At 46.9% G+C, this 10,071-nt stretch overlaps 1 long non-coding RNA gene across 1 annotated transcript in view; it reads right to left on the reverse strand.

Annotated features, from left to right (window-relative positions):
• Positions 1 to 9,634, reverse strand: part of LOC125774267 (uncharacterized) — a 42,322-nt gene extending 32,688 nt beyond the window's left edge. Inside the window, exons 1-2 of the long non-coding RNA XR_007420727.1 lie at positions 9,246 to 9,634; positions 104 to 285 (exon numbers count right to left, since the gene is read on the reverse strand). This is a non-coding gene — a long non-coding RNA (uncharacterized LOC125774267). The remainder of the gene's footprint in view (positions 1 to 103; positions 286 to 9,245) is intronic.
• Between the last annotated feature and the right edge of the window lie 437 nt (positions 9,635 to 10,071).

Here is a 10,071-nt window from a genome sequence, read left to right on the forward strand (position 1 = left end):
GACACATTAGCCAAGACACCTTAGACAAGACACCTTAGCCAAGACACATTAGCCGAGACACCTTAGCCAAGACACATTAGCCAAGACACATTAGCCAAGACACCTTAGCCAAGACACATTAGCCAAGACACCTTAGCCAAGACACATTAGCCAAGACACATTAGCCACGACACCTTAGCCAAGACACATTAGCCAAGACACATTAGCCAAGACACATTAGCCAAGACATCTTAGCCAAGACACATTAGCCAAGACACATTAGCCAAGACACCTTAGCCAAGACACCTTAGCCAAGACACATTAGCCGAGACACATTAGCCAAGACACCTTAGCCAAGACACATTAGCCAAGACACATTCGCCGAGACACATTAGCCAAGACACCTTAGCCAAGACACCATAGCCAAGACACCTTAGCCAAGACACCTTAGCCAAGACACATTAGCCAAGACACATTAGCCAAGACACCTTAGCCAAGACACATTAGCCGAGGCACATTAGCCAAGACACATTAGCCGAGACACATTAGCCAAGACACCTTAGCCAAGACACCTTAGCCAAGACACATAAGCCAAGACACCTTAGCCAAGACATATAAGCCGAGACACATTAGCCAAGACACCTTAGCCAAGACACCTTAGCCAAGACACCTTAGCCAAGACACCTTAGCCAAGACACATTAGCCAAGACACCTTAGCCAAGACACATTAGCCAAGACACCTTAGCCAAGACACCTTAGCCAAGACACCTTAGCCAAGACACATTAGCCAAGACACCTTAGCCAAGACACATTAGCCAAGACATATTAGCCGAGACACATTAGCCAAGACACCTTAGCCAAGACACCTTAGCCAAGACACCTTAGCCAAGACACTTTAGCCAAGACACCTTAGCCAAGACACATTAGCCAAGACACCTTAGCCAAGACACATTAGCCAAGACACATTAGCCGAGACACATTAGCCAAGACACATTAGCCGAGACACCTTAGCCAAGACACCTTAGCCAAGACACCTTAGCCAAGACACCTTAACCAAGACACCTTAGCCAAGACACATTAGCCGAGACACATTAGCCAAGACACATTAGCCAAGACACCTTAGCCAAGACACCTTAGCCAAGACACATAAGCCAAGACACATTAGCCAAGACACCTTAGCCAAGACACATTAGCCGAGACACATTAGCCAAGACACATTAGCCGAGACACATTAGCCAAGACACCTTAGCCAAGACACCTTAGCCAAGACACCTTAGCCAAGACACATTAGCCGAGACACCTTAGCCAAGACACCTTAGCCAAGACACCTTAGCCAAGACACCTTAGCCAAGACACCTTAGCCAAGACACATAAGCCAAGACACATTAGCCAAGACACATTAGCCGAGACACATTAGCCAAGACACCTTAGCCAAGACACATTAGCCAAGACACATTAGGCGAGACACATTAGCCAAGACACCTTAGACAAGACACCTTAGCCAAGACACATTAGCCGAGACACCTTAGCCAAGACACATAAGCCAAGACACATTAGCCAAGACACATTAGCCGAGACACATTAGCCAAGACACCTTAGCCAAGACACCTTAGCCAAGACACATTAGCCAAGACACCTTAGCCAAGACACCTTAGCCAAGACACCTTAGCCAAGACACATTAGCCACGACACATTAGCCAAGACACCTTAGCCAAGACACATTAGCCAAAACACCTTAGCCAAGACACATTAGCCAAGACACCTTAGCCGAGACACATTAGCCAAGACACATTAGCCAAGACACCTTAGCCAAGACACATTAGCCGAGACACCTTAGCCAAGACACCTTAGCCAAGACACCTTAGCCAAGACACATTAGCCGAGACACATTAGCGAAGACACCTTAGCCAAGACACCTTAGCCAAGACACATTAGCCAAGACACATTAGCCGAGACACATTAGCCAAGACACATTAGCCGAGACACCTTAGCCAAGACACATTAGCCAAGACACATTAGCCAAGACACATAAGCCAAGACACATTAGCCGAGACACCTTAGCCAAGACATATTAGCCGAGACACATTAGCCAAGACACCTTAGCCAAGACACATTAGCCAAGACACATTAGCCGAGACACATTAGCCGAGACACATTAGCCAAGACACCTTAGCCAAGACACATTAGCCGAGACACATTAGCCAAGACACATTAGCCAAGACACCTTAGCCAAGACACCTTAGCCAAGACACCTTAGCCAAGACACCTTAGCCAAGACACTTTAGCCGAGACACATTAACCAAGACACCTTAGCCAAGACACCTTAGCCAAGATACCTTAGCCAAGACACATTAGCCAAGACACCTTAGCCAAAACACCTTAGCCAAGATACATTAGCCAAGAAACATTAGCCGAGACACATTAGCCAAGACACCTTAGCCAAGACACCTTAGCCAAGACACATAAGCCAAGACACCTTAGCCAAGACACCTTTGCCAAGACACCTTAGCCAAGACACCTTAGCCAAGACACATTAGCCAAGACACATTAGCCGAGACACATTAGCCAAGACACATTAGCCGAGACACCTTAGCCAAGACACCTTAGCCAAGACACCTTAGCCAAGACACCTTTGCCAAGACACCTTAGCCAAGACACCTTAGCCAAGACACATTAGCCAAGACACATTAGCCGAGACACTTTAGCCGAGACACATTAACCAAGACACCTTAGCCAAGACACCTTAGCCAAGACACCTTAGCCAAGACACATTAGCCAAGACACCTTAGCCAAAACACCTTAGCCAAGATACATTAGCCAAGAAACATTAGCCGAGACACATTAGCCAAGACACCTTAGCCAAGACACCTTAGCCAAGACACATAAGCCAAGACACCTTAGCCAAGACACATTAGCCAAGACACCTTAGCCAAGACACATTAGCCAAGAAACATTAGCCGAGACACATTAGCCAAGACACATTAGCCGAGACACCTTAGCCAAGACACCTTAGCCAAGACACCTTAGCAAAGGCACCTTAGCCAAGACACATTAGCCGAGACACATTAGCCAAGACACATTAGCCAAGACACCTTAGCCAAGACACCTTAGCCAAGACACATTAGCCAAGACACATTAGCCGAGACACATTAGCCAAGACACCTTAGCCAAGACACATTAGCCAAGACACATTAGGCGAGACATATTAGCCAAGACACCTTAGACAAGACACCTTAGCCAAGACACATTAGCCAAGACACCTTAGCCAAGACACATTAGCCAAGACACATTAGCCAAGACACCTTAGCCAAGACACATTAGCCAAGACACCTTAGCCAAGACACCTTAGCCAAGACACCTTAGCCAAGACACCTTAGCCAAGACACCTTAGCCAAGACACATTAGCCACGACACATTAGCCAAGACACCTTAGCCAAGACACATTAGCCAAAACACCTTAGCCAAGACACATTAGCCAAGACACCTTAGCCGAGACACATTAGCCAAGACACCTTAGCCAAGACACCTTAGCCAAGACACCTTAGCCAAGACACCTTAGCCAAGACACCTTAGCCAAGACACCTTAGCCAAGACACATTAGCCGAGACACATTAGCCGAGACACATTAGCCAAGACACATTAGCCAAAACACCTTAGCCAAGACACATAAGCCAAGACACATTAGCCGAGACACCTTAGCCAAGACACCTTAGCCAAGACACCTTAGCCAAGGCACCTTAGCCAAGACACATTAGCCGAGACACATTAGCCGAGACACATTAGCCAAGACACATTAGCCAAGACACAAAAGCCAAGACACATTAGCCAAGACACCTTAGCCAAGACATATTAGCCGAGACACATTAGCCAAGACACCTTAGCCAAGACACATTAGCCAAGACACATTAGCCGAGACACATTAGCCAAGACACCTTAGCCAAGACACCTAAGCCAAGACACCTTAGCCAAGACACCTTAGCCAAGACACCTTAGCCAAGACACCTTAGCCAAGACACATAAGCCAAGACACATTAGCCGAGACACCTTAGCCAAGACACATTAGCCAAGACACATTAGCCAAGACACCTTAGCCAAGACACATTAGCCAAGACACATAAGCTAAGACACATTAGCCAAGACACATTAGCCGAGACACATTAGCCAAGACACCTTAGCCAAGACACATTAGCCAAGACACATTAGCCGAGACACATTAGCCAAGACACCTTAGCCAAGACACCTTAGCCAAGACACATTAGCCAAGACACCTTAGCCAAGACACATTAGCAAAGACACATTAGCCAAGACACTTTAGCCAAGACACATTAGCCAAGACACCTTAGCCAAGACACCTTAGCCAAGACACCTTAGCCAAGACACCTTAGCCAAGACACCTTAGCCAAGACACCTTAGCCAAGATACATTAGCCACGACACATTAGCCAAGACACCTTAGCCAAGACACATTAGCCAAAACACCTTAGCCAAGACACATTAGCCAAGAAACATTAGCCGAGACACATTAGCCAAGACACCTTAGCCAAGACACCTTAGCCAAGACACCTTAGCCAAGACACCTTAGCCAAGACACCTTAGCCAAGACACCTTAGCCTAGACACCTTAGCCAAGACACATTAGCCAAGACACATTAGCCACGACACATTAGCCAAGACACCTTAGCCAAGACACATTAGCCGAGACACCTTAGCCAAGACACATTAGCCAAGACACATTAGCCGAGACATATTAGCCAAGACACCTTAGCCAAGACACATTAGCCAAGACACATTAGCCGAGACACATTAGCCAAGACACCTTAGCAAAGACACCTTAGCCAAGACACCTTAGCCAAGACACCTTAGCCAAGACACATTAGCCAAGACACATTAGCCGAGACACATTAGCCAAGACACCTTAGCCAAGACACATTAGCCAAGACACATTAGCCGAGACACATTAGCCAAGACACATTAGCCGAGACACCTTAGCCAAGACACATAAGCCAAGACACATTAGCCAAGACACATAAGCCAAGACACATTAGCCAAGACACCTTAGCCAAGACACATTAGCCAAGACACATTAGCCGAGACACATTAGCCAAGACACCTTAGCCAAGACACCTTAGCCAAGACACCTTAGCCAAGACACCTTAGCCAAGACACATTAGCCAAGACACCTTAGCCAAGACACCTTAGCCAAGACACCTTAGCCAAGACACATTAGCCAAGACACATTAGCCGAGACACATTAGCCAAGACACCTTAGCCAAGACACATTAGCCAAGACACATTAGCCGAGACACATTAGCCAAGACACATTAGCCGAGACACCTTAGCCAAGACACATTAGCCAAGACACATTAGCCAAGACACATAAGCCAAGACACATTAGCCAAGACACCTTAGCCAAGACATATTAGCCGAGACACATTAGCCAAGACACCTTAGCCAAGACACATTAGCCAAGACACATTAGCCGAGACACATTAGCCAAGACACCTTAGCCAAGACACCTAAGCCAAGACACCTTAGCCAAGACACCTTAGCCAAGACACCTTAGCCAAGACATATAAGCCAAGACACATTAGCCGAGACACATTAGCCAAGACACATTAGCCGAGACACCTTAGCCAAGACACCTTAGCCAAGACACATTAGCCGAGACACATTAGCCAAGACACCTTAGCCAAGACACCTTAGCCAAGACACATAAGCCAAGACACATTAGCCGAGACACATTAGCAGAGACACATTAGCCAAGACACCTTAGCCAAGACACATTAGCCGAGACACATTAGCCAAGACACATTAGCCAAGACACCTTAGCCAAGACACCTTAGCCAAGACACCTTAGCCAAGACACATAAGCCAAGACACCTTAGCCAAGACACCTTAGCCAAGACACCTTAGCCAAGACACTTTAGCCGAGACACATTAACCAAGACACCTTAGCCAAGACACCTTAGCCAAGACACCTTAGCCAAGACACATTAGCCAAGACACCTTAGCCAAAACACCTTAGCCAAGATACATTAGCCAAGACACATTAGCCGAGACACATTAGCCAAGACACCTTAGCCAAGACACCTTAGCCAAGACACATAAGCCAAGACACCTTAGCCAAGACACCTTAGCCAAGACACCTTAGCCAAGACACATTAGCCAAGATACATTAGCCGAGACACATTAGCCAAGACACATTAGCCAAGACACCTTAGCCAAGACACCTTAGCCAAGACACCTTAGCCAAGACACATTAGCCAAGACACCTTAGCCAAAACACCTTAGCCAAGATACATTAGCCAAGACACATTAGCCGAGACACATTAGCCAACACACCTTAGCCAAGACACCTTAGCCAAGACACATAAGCCAAGACACCTTAGCCAAGACACCTTAGCCAAGACACCTTAGCCAAGACACATTAGCCAAGATACATTAGCCGAGACACATTAGCCAAGACACATTAGCCAAGACACCTTAGCCAAGACACCTTAGCCAAGACACCTTAGCCAAGACACATTAGCCAAGACACCTTAGCCAAAACACCTTAGCCAAGATACATTAGCCAAGACACATTAGCCGAGACACATTAGCCAACACACCTTAGCCAAGACACCTTAGCCAAGACACATAAGCCAAGACACCTTAGCCAAGACACCTTAGCCAAGACACCTTAGCCAAGACACATTAGCCAAGATACATTAGCCGAGACACATTAGCCAAGACACATTAGCCGAGACACCTGAGCCAAGACACCTTAGCCAAGACACCTTAGCAAAGGCACCTTAGCCAAGACACATTAGCCGAGACACATTAGCCAAGACACATTAGCCAAGACACATTAGCCGAGACACATTAGCCAAGACACATAAGCCAAGACACCTTAGCCAAGACACATTAGCCAAGACACATTAGCCAAGACACATTAGCCAAGACACCTTAGCCAAGACACCTTAGCCAAGACACATTAGCCAAGACACATTAGCCAAGACATATTAGCCGAGACACATTAGCCAAGACACCTTAGCCAAGACACCTTAGCCAAGACACCTTAGCCAAGACACATTAGCCAAGACACATTAGCCAAGACACCTTAGCCAAGACACATTAGCCGAGACACATTAGCCAAGACACATTAGCCGAGACACCTTAGCCAAGACACCTTAGCCAAGACACCTTAGCCAAGACACCTTAGCCAAGACACCTTAGCCAAGACACATTAGCCGAGACACATTAGGCAAGACACATTAGCCAAGACACCTTAGCCAAGACACATTAGCCAAGACACATTAGCCGAGACACATTAGCCAAGACACCTTAGCCAAGACACATTAGCCAAGACACATTAGCCAAAACACATTAGCCAAGAAACCTTAGCAAAGACACCTTAGCCAAGACACATTAGCCAAGACACCTTAGCCAAGACACATTAGCCAAGACACATTAGCCAAGACACCTTAGCCAAGACACATTAGCCAAGACACATTAGCCGAGAGACATTAGCCAAGACACATAAGCCGAGCCACCTTAGCCAAGACACCTTAGCCAAGACACCTTAGCCAAGACACCTTAGCCAAGACACATTAGCCGAGACACATAAGCCAAGACACCTTAGCCAAGACACCTTAGCCAAGACGCCTTAGCCAAGACACCTTAGCCAAGGCACCTTAGCCACGACACCTTAGCCAAGACACCTTAGCCAAGATACATTAGTAACGACACATTAGCCAAGACACCTTAGCCAAGACACATTAGCCAAAACACCTTAGCCAAGACACATTAGCCAAGACACATTAGCCGAGACACATTAGCCAAGACACCTTAGCCAAGACACCTTAGCCAAGACACCTTAGCCAAGACACTTTAGCCAAGACACCTTAGCCAAGACACCTTAGCCAAGATACATTAGCCACGACACATTAGCCAAGACACCTTAGCCAAGACACATTAGCCAAAATACCTTAGCCAAGACACATTAGCCAAGACACATTAGCCGAGACACATTAGCCAAGACACCTTAGCCAAGACACCTTAGCCAAGACACCTTAGCCAAGACACCTTAGCCAAGACACCTTAGCCAAGACACCTTAGCCAAGACACATTAGCCAAGACACATTAGCCGAGACACATTAGCCACGACACATTAGCCAAGACACCTTAGCCAAGACACATTAGCCGAGACACCTTAGCCAAGACACATTAGCCAAGACACATTAGCCGAGACATATTAGCCAAGACACCTTAGCCAAGACACATTAGCCAAGACACATTAGCCGAGACACATTAGCCAAGACACCTTAGCAAAGACACCTTAGCCAAGACACCTTAACCAAGACACCTTAGCCAAGACACATTAGCCAAGACACATTAGCCGAGACACATTAGCCAAGACACCTTAGCCAAGACACATTAGCCAAGACACATTAGCCGAGACACATTAGCCAAGACACATTAGCCGAGACACCTTAGCCAAGACACATAAGCCAAGACACATTAGCCACGACACATAAGCCATGACACATTAGCCAAGACACCTTAGCCAAGACACATTAGCCAAGACACATTAGCCGAGACACATTAGCCAAGACACCTTAGCCAAGACACCTTAGCCAAGACACCTTAGCCAAGACACCTTAGCCAAGACACATTAGCCAAGACACCTTAGCCAAGACACCTTAGCCAAGACACCTTAGCCAAGACACATTAGCCAAGACACATTAGCCGAGACACATTAGCCAAGACACCTTAGCCAAGACACATTAGCCAAGACACATTAGCCGAGACACATTAGCCAAGACACATTAGCCGAGACACCTTAGCCAAGACACATTAGCCAAGACACATTAGCCAAGACACATAAGCCAAGACACATTAGCCAAGACACCTTAGCCAAGACATATTAGCCGAGACACATTAGCCAAGACACCTTAGCCAAGACACATTAGCCAAGACACATTAGCCGAGACACATTAGCCAAGACACCTTAGCCAAGACACCTAAGCCAAGACACCTTAGCCAAGACACCTTAGCCAAGACACCTTAGCCAAGACACATAAGCCAAGACACATTAGCCGAGACACATTAGCCAAGACACATTAGCCGAGACACCTTAGCCAAGACACCTTAGCCAAGACACATTAGCCGAGACACATTAGCCAAGACACCTTAGCCAAGACACCTTAGCCAAGACACCTTAGCCAAGACACATAAGCCAAGACACATTAGCCGAGACACATTAGCCGAGACACATTAGCCAAGACACCTTAGCCAAGACACATTAGCCGAGACACATTAGCCAAGACACATTAGCCAAGACACATTAGCCAAGACACCTTAGCCAAGACACCTTAGCCAAGACACCTTAGCCAAGACACCTTAGCCAAGACACCTTAGCCAAGACACTTTAGCCGAGACACATTAACCAAGACACCTTAGCCAAGACACCTTAGCCAAGACACCTTAGCCAAGACACATTAGCCAAGACACCTTAGCCAAAACACCTTAGCCAAGATACATTAGCCAAGACACATTAGCCGAGACACATTAGCCGAGACACATTAGCCAACACACCTTAGCCAAGACACCTTAGCCAAGACACATAAGCCAAGACACCTTAGCCAAGACACATTAGCCAAGACACCTTAGCCAAGACACATTAGCCAAGACACATTAGCCGAGACACATTAGCCAAGACACATTAGCCGAGACACCTGAGCCAAGACACCTTAGCCAAGACACCTTAGCAAAGGCACCTTAGCCAAGACACATTAGCCGAGACACATTAGCCAAGACACATTAGCCAAGACACCTTAGCCAAGACACATTAGCCAAGACACATTAGCCAAGACACATTAGCCGAGACACATAAGCCAAGACACATTAGCCAAGACACATTAGCCAAGACACCTTAGCCAAGACACATTAGCCAAGACACATTAGCCAAGACATATTAGCCGAGACACATTAGCCAAGACACCTTAGCAAAGACACCTTAGCCAAGACACCTTAGCCAAGACACATTAGCCAAGACACATTAGCCAAGACACCTTAGCCAAGACACATTAGCCGAGACACATTAGCCAAGACAC

This window comes from Anopheles funestus, unplaced genomic scaffold (assembly GCF_943734845.2).
Source record: "Anopheles funestus unplaced genomic scaffold, idAnoFuneDA-416_04 scaffold_11_ctg1, whole genome shotgun sequence".
NCBI lineage: Eukaryota > Metazoa > Arthropoda > Insecta > Diptera > Culicidae > Anopheles > Anopheles funestus.